The 13921-nt window shown below is 41.6% G+C and overlaps 1 protein-coding gene across 1 annotated transcript in view; it reads right to left on the bottom strand.

Moving 5' to 3' along the window:
• The window catches only part of LIMA1 (LIM domain and actin binding 1), a 70689-nt gene extending 63073 nt beyond the window's left edge, over positions 1-7616 (bottom strand). Inside the window, exon 1 of the mRNA XM_080994486.1 lies at positions 7485-7616. The gene's annotated coding sequence lies outside the window, so the exon portion shown is untranslated. The remainder of the gene's footprint in view (positions 1-7484) is intronic.
• Positions 7617-13921: the final 6305 nt, after the last annotated feature.

The raw sequence follows: 13921 nt of genomic DNA, 5'->3' as shown, positions 1-13921 counted from the left end.
GGACAGTTCTGGGTTTTTAATCTTTAAATTAAAAAACACACACAACAACCACCCCTGGCATAGCAGACTTCTCTTTTCTCTGGAGACCCGACAGTCTCCTTCTTCACAGCCAGTTCCTAATGGTTGTGCAGCAGTTTAAAACTCCTATTTTAAAACTTTCTGCAGCACAGCAACTGCTAACCCAGGCAGAATGCTTGAAAGAAAAACTGAAGTTAACCCAGAGACAGTTGTAGCCATTTGCTAATAAGATCCGGCTGATAAGAGATCGCTACTGAATCGGGAAGCTCATATTCAAACACAAGGGGTCATTTAACGCCCCGTAGAAAGGGTCTCTTGTTTCCAGGGGTAACGTTTATGGCAGAAGAGATGGACATCTGCAATAGTACAATTACCTGCTTTTGCCATCAAAATGCTCAGACTCTTTGCTGGCTCTGTGCCACGGTACACATGAGCTCCCTCATTAAGCTTCTCCGCCATAATAGTTCAGCTTAACACTTCCTTTAGAAGCTGCCTTCGCCAGCACAATCTAGAATGATGACTTACAGTCAACGTAGCTAACCACTGAATTTGGAAAGAAGTCTGCCATTCTAAACCGACAAGGGGCAAAACATTGCAGAGGGCTTTGTGTTTGTTTGTGCAGACCCAGATTTGGGTCTCTGCTCCACAAAGGAACTTGGGGGGGGGGGGTTACTCAATGCACAAGGTGCAAACCAAGTGTACACACGTTAGCAGGCAGACCCATACCTTGCTAGTTCTGCAACACATGTTCCTTTAGAGTGCCTTTAGCGGTCATGCATTTGTTCTATACATTCGCGAGGCATGCACACAGAAAAATTCACCATTTCTGAAGACACCACTGCATGACCTTGAGCAAGCCACAAGTTCTCAGTGTAGCCTAAACTATCTCAGAAGCCTTTTCTAGCAAAAAAAATATGATATACATACAACATTTCCCGCGTCCTTGTCCCTATTCCTTCTCCCAGCCTTGCCAGAGCTTCAGCTTTTATAATATCAACATCTTCAAAAGTTCAATGCAGTTAGTCTAATTAATACTAATTAATACTTCTACCTAATAGGCTATCATCACACTACAATATTAGAGGGCAGGAGAGAAAGGAAAAGAAATGGAATGGTAGTCAGGAGCAGTATTACATTAAGGCAGGCTTCCTCAACCTCGGCCCTCCAGATGTTTTTTTGGCCTACAACTCCCATGATCCCTAGCTAGCAGGACCAGTGGTCAGGGATGATGGGAACTGTAGTCTCAAAACATCTGGAGGGCTGAGGTTGAGGAAGCATGCATTGAGGGCTTATCCACACAGGAGCTTATTCTGAGTTTATTCTGCACTGGCAACTGTATGCATTCTCATTTAATCTGCATAGTTGCCTTCAAACAATCCCAATCCCAATGTTTTTCCTCTGTAAACTTGGGTTTACCCAATAGGTGAATAATCTCCACTCAGGGTAGAGGACAATTTTTTCTATGTTTTAGGTGGGTGGATCAATTGTCACTTTCTGCTATTCTCCTTTTCATGTGCTCCTAACTATTCTGGTGTCCTCGTGAATAGAGGATTCCCTCCCCCCTTTCGATTCCTCAGTTTTGCACACAACCAGAACACTGCACAAGCAAATTTAATTTTACCTGACTGTGGGCTCTTGCACACTTATTGTGTGGGGAACATTGTGGACAAAATGGATTGCTTCAAGAAGTGGCAGAGAGATATCTCTAGATTTGTCTGGCAGGGCAAGAAGCCCAGAATAAAATTTAAAATATTAACGGATGCAAAGGAAAGAGGTGGATTTGCCCTGCCAGACCTTAAACTTTATTATGAATCAGCAGCTTTTTGCTGGCTGAAAGAATGGCTGCTTCTTGAAAACACAGACATTTTGGATTTAGAAGGCTTCAATAATGTATTTGGATGGCATGCATATTTGTGGTATGATAGGGTCAAGGCACATAAAGCATTTAAGAATCATATTGTCAGGAAAGCATTGTTTAATGTCTGGATAAGATATAAGGATTTATTGGAAAACAAAACCCCAAGGTGGCTGTCACCGATGGAAGCAAAAGCACAGAAAAAGCTCAATATGGAGGCCAAATGGCCGAAATATCGGGAAATTTTGGAACAAGAGGGAGATAGACTGAAATTGCAGAGTTTTGAGAAACTAAAAAACAAAGTGCGAGATTGGCTTCATTATTATCAGATAATGGTGGCATATAATTCGGACAAGAAAATTGGCTTCCAGGTGGAAAAGTCAAAATTAGAAACAGAACTGTTAGAACCCAAAACTAAGATTTTGTCAAAGATGTATAACTTGCTGTTGAAATGGAATACTCAGGATGAAACGGTGAAATCTGCTATGATTAAATGGGCACAAGATGTTGGACATAACATAATGATGGCTGACTGGGAACAGTTATGGACCACAGGTATGAAGTTTACGGCATGCAATGAAAATGGTATGCAGGTGGTACATGACCCCAGTCAAGCTTGCAAAAATCTATCATTTGCCCGATAATAAATGTTGGAAATGCAAAGAAACTGAAGGTACATTCTTTCACCTTTGGTGGACGTGCCCAAGGACTAAGGCTTTCTGGGAGATGATCTATAATGAATTGAAAAAGGTATTTAAATATACCTTCTTGAAGAAACCAGAGGCCTTTCTCCTGGGCATAGTCGGCCAATTGGTGCCAAAGAAGGACAGAACTTTTTTTTATGTATGCCACAACAGCAGCAAGAATACTCATTGCAAAGTATTGGAAGACACAAGATCTACCCACTCTGGAAGAATGGCAGATGAAGGTGATGGACTATATGGAACTGACGGAAATGACTGGCAGAATCCGAGACCAGGGAGAAGAGTCGGTGGAAGAAGATTGGAAGAAATTTAAAGACTATTTACAGAAATATTGTAAAATTAATGAATGTTAGAATGATGTTGGATTGAAAGTAGGTGGTTTCTAGCTGTAATACTATAAGGGAATATGAAAAATGGATTACTAACAGGTAAAAATTTAACGTTACAATATTTTAAGATTAAAGACTAGGATAAACAAAGAGGGGAAGGATTTGCTGAACCAACAAATCGAACTGGAATAAAAAAAAGTGAGGTGTGAGGAGGTCCGGGAAACAAGCTAATGAAAAATAAGTAACGGAAAGATTGAGTTGTTTTTAACTATTTTTATTTTGTATTTTTCTTTTTTCTATTTTTATTTTGTAATATCTTGAAAATTTTAATAAATATCTTATATTGAGTGGGGAACTAAAACAACAAGGTCTGACATCAGTTCTTAATTGGCATAACAGAAGCAGCAAATTAAAAGGCAGGGACAGATACAAAAGGGAATGTCTACTGGCATGAACAGGAAAGACCAAAATGGCTTCTCTTTAGAAAATTCAAATACATGTCAGTATGAACTACGTACTCCATCCTAATTTGAATAGGGGGAAAGCAGGTTAACAGCTAAATAATGCTCAAATGTGGACAAGTCCCAAGTCTAGGGTTGCCACCCATCCCTAGAAAAATGTGATTGTCCCTTTTTTGGGGGGAAAGTGTCCCTGGTCCTGTTTGGACTTCAAAAACGGTCTTTTTTCACGTATTCAGGCTCATCCTCCTCCTGAAAAATGTATGACCAGAGGGTGGGTCCAGTGGCAGGAGTAGAGTGAGAGCAAGAGCAGGAATTTTTTGTAGGCAGAGTATGGGTCCATGAGGAGGAGAGCCATTATCATGGGACGTAGAGTGGGCAGATCTGGGTGGGGGAGCTGAAGAGCAAGAAGGGGGAGACTGCACTTAGCATGGGCCTAATTCTATCCGGTTTGGTGGAGAGTTTGCACAGGCAACAAGGAGGAAGGGTGGCCGATCAAAGAGCAAGATCAGAAGAAAAAGAAATCACTAAGCACAGAGTAGCAGCTAAAACATGAGGGCACTTGTTCCTAAAATCTCCTTCCTTACAAAAGTGGTGGTGAGTCAGCTCGAATTATTGCTCTCTGATTGTATTTATGGTATCTATTTCTGCACCAGGCAAAGTAATCTTTTAATTCCCCCACCCCATCCCCTGGACCTGTCCCGTATTTTGCCTGACCAAAGGTGACAACCTTACCCAAGTCCAAGATGGTAACCATATCAGTAGCGATGAAGACGTCACCCACAGTGAAACCCATAATTAATCCATATCCAATACTCCAGGCCAGGTTCAATATTGAAATGCTATGACAGGGCATGCACACAATGCCTGATAACAGAGGAAAGCCGTTCATTCTGCTAAAAATTGGGAAAGAGATGAATGACATCCCTCATTTCTGCATCTGTGCTCCAAATATTTATCACTCCACAGAAGGGAAGAAAAACACTACAGGTTTCACATTCCTTTCCCTCTCCACCCCACTCAAGAGCAAAGGTTTGTTAATATAATGAGTTGCAAAGCTTCCTTCCTCTGCCCACTACACTTTAAACAAGGGAAGAAATGCAAATGATGTACCTTGCCCCCGAGTGCTTTGCGTGAGGTCTGTTTAGTACGAAAACCAAACTGTTGTAAGTATAGGTTGTCCCTGCACAGTCTGACCCTCCACTGAAGGAATCCATTAACTGATCTAAAAAAAATATCTAATAAACGGCATACACTTTTAACAGAACAAAAGTGGAAAGTGAGAGATATCCACTCTTTATGCAATAGAGCAACTGTTTAACTTCAGATACAGGTTCCTAAACACTTGTCTACCAAAGAAAGCCACTCTAGATATTCTCTCTCTTGCAGGTTAGAGTCAAGAATATCCACCTTGGATTCTAAAGAAGATTTTCACTCTGGGCATTAGTAACCACTTCCTCATTTGCACTATGAACCCAGGAGAGATTTCCAATGCTCAGGTAGAAAGGTGAGTCAAGGCCACGAGCTGGCAGGAGGAGATTTTTTGGACAAACTTTGACAAATCTTTCCAGGCACACCCAGAGCTTTAACAAACCACCACACAGGTGCTTTGGGCATATTTATAAGCATGTGATTATGTTGTCTTTCTTCCGTCCTTTGTCCCAGGGCCCCTTGGTTAAAAGAGCCCAATTTAAGCTGAGAATACACAGTGATCTGCAATCACTTCCACAGTCTTCATTAGGAAGGTGTGGTGTGATCCTTCTGCAGGAAAACAGACATGAGGACAAATCCCAGGTAATAACCAGTTACCAAAGAAACCACAGTACTTTGCCAGCTTCCCTTTTTGTAACTTCTACACAGATGAGTACTACACTGATCCAGCAAATTCATACCCATTACTTGATTATGCTCACCAAAAAGAAAAGCAAGCACTGCACCATTGAATGTGCAGAATGAGAACACCATGTCAACAAGCACACAGCCCTGAGCTAGACCTAGAGAGAGAGAAATACCTGTGAAGTATTCACGGTCAGGCTTATTTTAAGTACCAGTATGCTCTACAGAAGCGCTTAGCTGCTTTCTATAATCAACAAGCAGCCTGCAAAATCCAATATGCTCACCTCCACCACCTGAACAAGCTAAAAGGGCCAAAGAGCTCAACAACACCCCAACACAGTGGCCACAACATAAATAGACCTAAGTCAGGGACAGGGCACCTGTGGCATCCAGATGTTATTAGACTACAACTCCCATCATCCTTCATCATTGGCCATACTAAATGAGGCTAATGGGAAATGGCAGCACACCTGGAAGGCCACAGTCCCCATTCCTAGCCTTAGCAAAGACAGCAGGTAGAGTGAAAAAAAATGTTTTCGATAAATACAAGGAACAGTAGATCTTCAGGACCAGATCTAGTCTCCGGAGAATAGCAGCAGTCCTCACTTGCAATCACAGATGCAAGAGAAAACTATGAAGGGAGCTGTCAATCTTGCAAAAAATTTCGTGAATATACAGGTTGACCATTTCCTCCTCCTCACATCCCGAGAAGATCCAGCAAGGATCCCACATAGCTGGCCCAGTAGGATAAACCACATTGTACTTCCAGACCAGTTAACCGAACCACCAAGCACTTGGGACTGTGCAATCGATAAGACACTGGATAGTTTTACCCTCAAGTGACCCGTTGAGGAAAATGCAGCGCAAGAACTTTAGAGATCAGGAATCGTAGCACCTCCGGGCCCAGCAGAAGTGCACAGTTCCTACTGGTGGAACAGGAGATGATGTCCAACACCCCAGATACACACACACAAATTAAAATGCACCTGCCTGCAAATTAGGGTTGCCAGCCCTTGCAGTTTAGTCAAATTACAATCCACCCAAACACTGGCAGCATCTGAGGAGCCACAGTCAGCAGCCTATCCTATACTTGGGCTAGCCATGAGTTACAAATACCAGAGTATTTTAACCCTTTTTTTACCACTTTAGGCTTTATAACCAAAGTACCCAAATCCACCTTTTATTGTGGTGTTGTCATCCACTCCCCACATAGGAGCCAACTCCTAGGGACTGAGATCCCTTTGAGAACCACTGAATAAAATATTTGAGGGGGCCGCCCCTCCAAAAAAGTTGGTGGGGATTGCCATTCAAATAGTGTACATCAGGCGATCCATGAGGCTGGGCAGGGCTTACCTGCCTCCAACCAATATTTTATTGACGTGGGCTCCCCTGGCACCCCCCCCTCTCAAAACACGACACATTTCAAAGAGGGCAGAGGGCCTTCTCTGCCATGGCCAAACACCCTCCCATCAGGTGTCAAGGAGATAAAAGAACTACACCATTTTCAGATGACATCTGAAGGCAGCCCTGTCTGGAGAAGTTTTTAACTCCTGGTGTTCTATTGTGTGCTTATATATATATATATATATATTCTGCTAGAAGCTGCCCAGAGTGTAAAGGAAACCTAGCCAGATGGGCAGGGTATAAATAATAGAATTATTATCATCATTATTAAGGGTTATCCCCCTGGGGAAAGGCGGGGAGGGGACTATGCTGGGTATAAATAGAAATTATTATTATTATTATTGGTCGTCCCCCTGGGGAAAGGTGGGGGAAGGGGTTGTGCTGGGTATAAATAATAGAACAATAATTATTATTATTATTATGGGTCGTCCCCCTGGGGAAAGGTGGGGGAAGGGGTTGTGCTGGGTATAAATAATAGAATAATAATAATTATTATTATGGGTCGTTCCCCTGGGGAAAGCGGGGAGGGGGCCGTGCTGGGTATAAATAATAGAATTATTATTATTATTATTATTATTATTATTATTGGTCGTTCCCCTGGGGAAAGGCGGGGAGGGGGTTGTGCTGGGTATAAATAATAGAATTATCATCATCATCATTATTAAGGGTCCTCCCCTCCGGGAAGGGGGCAATGGTGAAGGTTTTTCCGTTGCACCTGCCGACTCCGCCGCCTCGGGAATCGGGGGGTCACCCGGCGCAGAAAAGCGAGCCCACCCCCACGGGGAGAAATCGTAGGCACCGCTGGACCGGTGCATCCCAGCGACTAAGCGCCCGGCCAGGGAGATCGGCGGGGTGCCCTCGGCTACCCTTCGCTACCTACCTCGCTCGAGCTTCCGACGGCCGCTCCCCGCCAGCCGGACCTTCCTTCCTTCCTTCCTCTGCCGCGACGCGCACCTGTTGCTTTCGCTATAGCAGCAGCCGCGGCGCACCTTGGACGCCGGACGGGAAAAAAGAGCGCAGCGGTGGCCACGCCCCCTTCTGGAATCCGAGCCGCCTGCGCCCGCCCCCTCAGCCACGCCCCCTCGCCTCCCAACCCAGGCTGCTTTTGCGCATGCTCCACACCGATGCGGCTCTCTCTCTCTCTCTCTCTCTGTCCCGTTTTTTTTCCTCTCCCGGTTGCCACGCGCGCAAAGGGAAAGGTCGAGGAGCGCGCATGGGCGTTTCGTTCCGCAAGCGAGAGCAGCGAATCAAATGCTCCTTTTACACCCTTAATATATCAACGATTTACCTTCTTCCCCCCCCCCCATGGTTCATTTTGCATCTCCTAAATCCCTGCATATTTTACAAAAACCATACCGATGAGTTTTCCATGATTGCACTCATCAAAACTTTACACTGTTGGGTTTATATTAACGCTGCCAGCGTTTTCAGCTGTCCCACAGTTGGGTCAAACTCATGTTCGTAGCTTCGAGAACACTGTCCCACCATCTCGTCCTCTGTCGTCCCCTTCTCCTTGTGCCCTCCATCTTTCCCAACATCAGGGTCTTTTCCAGGGAGTCTTCTCTACTCATGAGGCGGCCAAAGTATTGGAGCCTCCACTTCAGGATCTGTCCTTCCAATGAACACTCAGGGCAAATTTCCTTAAGAATGGATGCGTTTGATCTTCTTGCAGTCCATGGGACTCGTTTTCTGTTTTACAATTTCAAATACTCACTTTACATCCTTAAAATATCAATGACTTCCCTTCTCTTTCCATGGTTCATTTTACATATCTTATATGCCTGCATTTTTTACAAAAACTATACCAATTGGTTTTCCATTATTGCATCCATCAAAACTTTTTTACACTGTTGAATTTATCTTAACGCTGCCAGCGTTTCAGCTGTGCACAATTATTTCCTGTACGTATATTCAATAAACGTTTTCCAATCTTCTTTAAACGTACGTTCTTCTTGCTCTCTTATTCTATATGTTATGTCTGCAATTTGTACATATTCTGTCAACTTGAGTTGCCCTTCTTCTTTGGTTGGGACCTCACTCATTTTCCATTTTGGGGGCTAACAAAACATGGGATGCAGTTGTTGCATACATAAATAACCTTTTTTGACACCTGAGGATATCAGTCTGAATTATCCCCAACAGAAAGGACTCTGTTTTTTGGGGGAAAGTACTTTTAAAACTATTTTTATTCTTAGGCTGGGGGAGTAGCTAGCTGGGCCAATATGCAAACTTAGTCCCAATAAAGTAGGCTTAGTGCAATAAGTCTTCTTACCAAGCAAGGTATTTAGAATAAATAAGCATCACTCATCCTGGCTCCTGAAACATGATCACTTGCTTAAAACAGTACTTAAGACTGCTATCTTTTATCCTTTTAAAAAAACCAATAATAATAATAATTTATTGATACTTATTCGTAAATGCACAAAAATGCATACCCATTACAAAGTATCTCTTGATTATATGCTAAGACAGCTACTTAGTCTTAAAAAAAAAAGTCAGAAAGAAGAAGAAAAAAACAAGGAATGGAGAGACTTAAAAAAAGAGTGTTGAGAGAAAAGGGAAAGAAAGGAGAAACTACAGAAAGAGAAAAGACAAAAAGGACTTCCGTCTCTCTGTCCTGCAGCTGCATATAATATATATAATATTATTTTTTATATATAATATAATAAATTCATTCCTAGAAATCCAACCATTCTAGAAGCCAGAATTTTTTCAGTCTTCAAATCCTGATATAATAATAATAATAATAATAATAATAATAATAATTTTTATTTATACCCTGCCCTCCCCAGCCAAGGCCGGGCTCAGGCCGGCTAACAAGCAATAATAAAAACAAGCTGAATGAATACAACTTAAAAACAAGATTAAAATACAACATTAAAATATTGAAACATTAAAATATTAAAATGCAGCCTCATCACAAGAGCAGAAAGGAAAAAGAAAAAATAAAGAGGGGAGGGAATCAAATCAAATCAAATCATTACATGATCATTTTCTCTTTCATGCAAAAAGTCCGTAAGAAATGTCCAGTTCTTAACAAATGTCAGTAATGATTTTTCTCTAATTAAGCATGTTAACTTTGCCATCTTGGCCAGATCCAATAATTTTATCAACCATTCTTCTATAGTAGGTAGGGCTGTGTCTTTCCATCTTTGTGCATATAGCAGTCTCACCGCTGTAGTAATATATTGGAGTAATCCTCCATAGTCCTTTTCTAATTGTGTGTCCATTAGCCCTAAAAGAAAAAATTCTGGCTTCAATTGAATATTAATCTTTAATAGCTGCTGTATGTATTTGTATCCAAAAATTTTCAGCCTTTTCACATGTGCACCATGTCTGACTACTATCCTTTATCCTTAGCCCCACTTAACTCAATGGGGTTTGTTTCTGAATGGACATCTATAGGATTGCATTGTGAATATACAATACTGCATGTACTTACCTAGGAGTATCCCCTTGAACTCAATAGGACTTCCTTCTGAGTAGATCTCCATTGAATTATGCTGTAAAACACCAGAAATAACACCTCAGCAGTACAATATGCCTGTCTCTTACTCATTTGTAAGTCTTCTTGAGTTAAACTGCCTGGTAAGGTGCTTCTGGAATGCAAAGAGCTGTTGTTGTTTTCTGCAGCTTAAAGAAAATCACAACATTTTAGAGGAAAACATATTTGTTTTTTGTTTTTTTTAATGATATTTATTGGGAATTTAAAATTACAAAAAAGAGAGAAGAAAGAAAAAACAAAAAAACAAAAAAAGATTAAGCAATACAGATCAATAAAAAGAAAATACAAAATACCAAACATACAATACACCAAAATCCAAAACAAAAACAACAAAAATAAATTTAAAAGCAAATCTAATATTCCCATACCCTTATCTTCCTTAACTTATTTCCTCGACCTCCTCACACCTCCCTTTTTTGTATTCTAATTAATTAATTATCTCAGCAAATCCTTTCCATCTTTCACTGTATTCTGTCCTTTAATTGTCTTAATTTATTTTAGCCTTATCTTACCATAAAAAAACCTAAAACTTAAAAGCTTATTTATACATAACTCCTTATAACATTTCTACTAAAGCCTAGTAGTTTCATCCCAAGATTTTCCTAACAGTCTTTACTTTTGCAATATTTCTCTAAATAAATTTTTAAACTTTCTGCCAATGTTCATCCACCGTCTCTTCTTCCTGGTCTCGGGTTCTGTCAGTCCTTTCTATCTGTTTCATCTAGTCCATCAACCTGGTGATCTTATGTCCGAGGCTCTTAACTCTTTTCCATGTCCCTTCTGCAAATCTTCTTCATAGTTGTAGCTGCACTTTACTTTATCTTCTGCTGGTCTTGTTCTTAATTTCCTTCCTTTGTCTCTGGGGAGTAGATCTCGGGGGGACAACCTAAGAGTGTCTTTATCCCTTCTTAGCCGGTCAGCCCGTTCTCCACAGTTAGCACTAAAATCCAAGAAATATTCCAAAACATACTTCAATGCCCCTCCAAAGTTGAGTGCGGTGGAAGAGGACGACCATCCCAGATAGAAGGAGTGTACCGTTCTTCGGTCAAGGGTATACGATAGCTGCGCTCCCCTGCTAGAACCTCCAAACAAGCTCAAGGAAAACATATTTGAGGTGTCTTTTCCATTTGTTTTGAGCTTTACAGTGCATGGCTGTGTCATTCATGAGGTTTGCAAAAGCTGAAATCTCGAGAAGTAAATGTTATTTGCCTTTTACACGTTAAAAAATGCAGTAACAATCACAGTACAATCTAGAGATTTTACAAATTCCCTAAAGGCTGGCTGGCAACATCTTTTAAATCAGTGGTGGAGAATCAAACATGTATAGGAATGCTAGATTGGTTATCCAGAATTGCTAACTCTCAAGCTTGACTGTAATTATTTCAGTCAAGTGCAAAGAACAAGAAACTGATACGGAAAGATTCAGAACTCCAGATCTGAATCCATGGCTGAGGTAAAAAATAATAATAAATGCTACTGTTTATGCAACGAAAGCTGATTGTAACATCCAAGACACTATCGTAAACTAATTTCTCTTATGGAGCAAGACTTCCAATTAGCACTGCCTTTTATTTATCGGGTGAAATGTGGAAAGTATCTCTGCAACTGTATCTGAGAGGGAAGCCACATTTTTAAATATATAAAAGAGAAACTTAAAGAAAACATAGTAATATGGGTATCTGGGAAAAGACAACTTTCTAGCAGTAGAACCAGAAGTTCTACATTCCTCATAGCTTGCTAACAATACACAGTGTCTGAGCTGTTGACCACTTTCATTGGTGTTATGGCAAGAAACATATTCTGCTTCATCCATCCGGAATTAGCTGCATCCTTGATTGCTCTGCACCTGTTTTCCCTTACAGTAACATGTCTGTTCCCTCATTTTTCCTGGCACTTTCATACACTAGTAAAGAAGGGTCATAGCTCAGTGGCAGAGCACATTATTTGCATGCAAAACACCCCAAATTCAGTCCTTGGCATCCCTCCAAGTAAAGTTGGAAAGGACTTATTTCTGAAAGCCACTGCTTATAAGTGTAGACCAGGGGTGGAAGGCATTTGGCCTTCCAGATGTTGCTGAACTACAACTCCCATCAGCCTCAGCAAGCATGGCCAATGGCCAGGAATGATGGAAATTGTAGTTCAGTAACATCTGGAGGGCCAAAAGTTTACAACCCCTGGGGCAGACGCTTCTAAGCTAGATGGGTCAATGGTCTGACTCAGTATAAGGCATATTGCTCTATTCATCATGCCACTAAAATATCAAATCCGTATAAGGAATTAACTCCCAGGATAGTGAAGTGTTGCTAGAAATTAACTTTTATCAAGTCAGAGAAAGTTTCTCAAGCCAAAGTCCCATGTGAATGCAAGAAGAAGCGACCACAGATAATGGGAGGACTAGAGAGACCAAACTCACCCATAGAAATGAGTCCTTATGATGCATTTTGATCAAACAGGCCACAATTTGCTCACCTAAAGTCTAGTGAATTTAATGCAGCGATGCTATTGGTTTTAATGTGAAATATACTCGGAATCGAGTGTGGATTTCATGCTCTTTATTCAGCTCATAGTAGTGAGGAATGAATGTTCCCCCAAAATATCTGCTTTATATACATTATTTACACAATGGGCCGCACGTGATTGCCTAATTCTGGGATTCTCCTGTAGGCCAATCAGGTTGCGGATTCACTTCCACCTGGAGCTGGATTGGGTGGCTCCTGCAGACCAATCAAACTGCTGCATTGTTGTAGAACCAATCAGACTGCTGCATTCTGAATCCTATTGTTCTAGGACCAATCAGACTGCTACCTTTTGGATCCTATTCAACTCAGTACATAACATAATGGCACATCAGTTTGATTATTTACAGCAACAGGGGGGGAAATCACCACCAGAAATGTTCTCTACTTGTGGTTGATTATTCCTGGTGGCTGAAGAAGTGCAATCTCAATTTATGCAGTAAGGCTAAGATTTCAGAGGATTGCGTTCTTTTATTTCTGCCACACTATGGACACACAACATACATAGGTACAGTAGTGTGGCACAGGGGTGGCTCACATAGAGCGCACCAGATATGGTGGACTGCTAGCAAAGCCAATGATCAGGGTGGTGGGAGCTGGATGGGTGTCCAAAACATCTGGAGGGTACCATGTTGACTACCCTTGGTGCGGCTGGTTCAGATCTCACCTCTGCCACAAATTCTGTAGCTGTCCAGAGGCAATATAAAACTGACCTCATCTGCAATATAGGCATTCTGATATTGAGCCACCTTGAGCAAGGACTGTTGTAGTAATGTATGTGCAGTGCTTTCAACATCAGAAGTGCTATTGTAAATGCAAAGTGTATAAAACGCCAGAAAATAACACACTGAGATAACGGAATGAGAATTAGTTTGAATGATAAACAGTGCTTTCCCTCCCTCCCCCCACAGGTACTCAATGGTACGCAGTACAGGCACATTTCCCCCAAAAAGTTAAAAGTGTGGCACTTACTGCAACAACTTCATGGTGAGTACTGGAAACCTTTTTCCTATAAACATATATATGTTGTTGTCGTTTAGTCGTGTCCGACTCTTCGTGACCCCATGGACCAGAACACGCCAGGCACTCCTGTCTTCCACTGCCTCCTGCAGTTTGGTCAAACTCATGCTGGTAGCTTCGAGAACACTGTCTATCCATCTCGTCCTCTGTCGTCCCCTTCTCCTTTCCCAACATCAGGGTCTTTTCCAGGGAGTCTTCTCTTCTCATGAGGTGGCCAAAGTATTGGAGTCTCAGCTTCAGGATCTGTCCTTCCAGTGAGCATTCAGGGCTGATTTC

This window comes from Podarcis pityusensis, assembly GCF_964106645.2.
Source record: "Podarcis pityusensis genome assembly, chromosome: 2".
Classification (NCBI taxonomy): domain Eukaryota; kingdom Metazoa; phylum Chordata; class Lepidosauria; order Squamata; family Lacertidae; genus Podarcis; species Podarcis pityusensis.
This window is presented reverse-complemented; position numbering and strand designations above follow the sequence as displayed.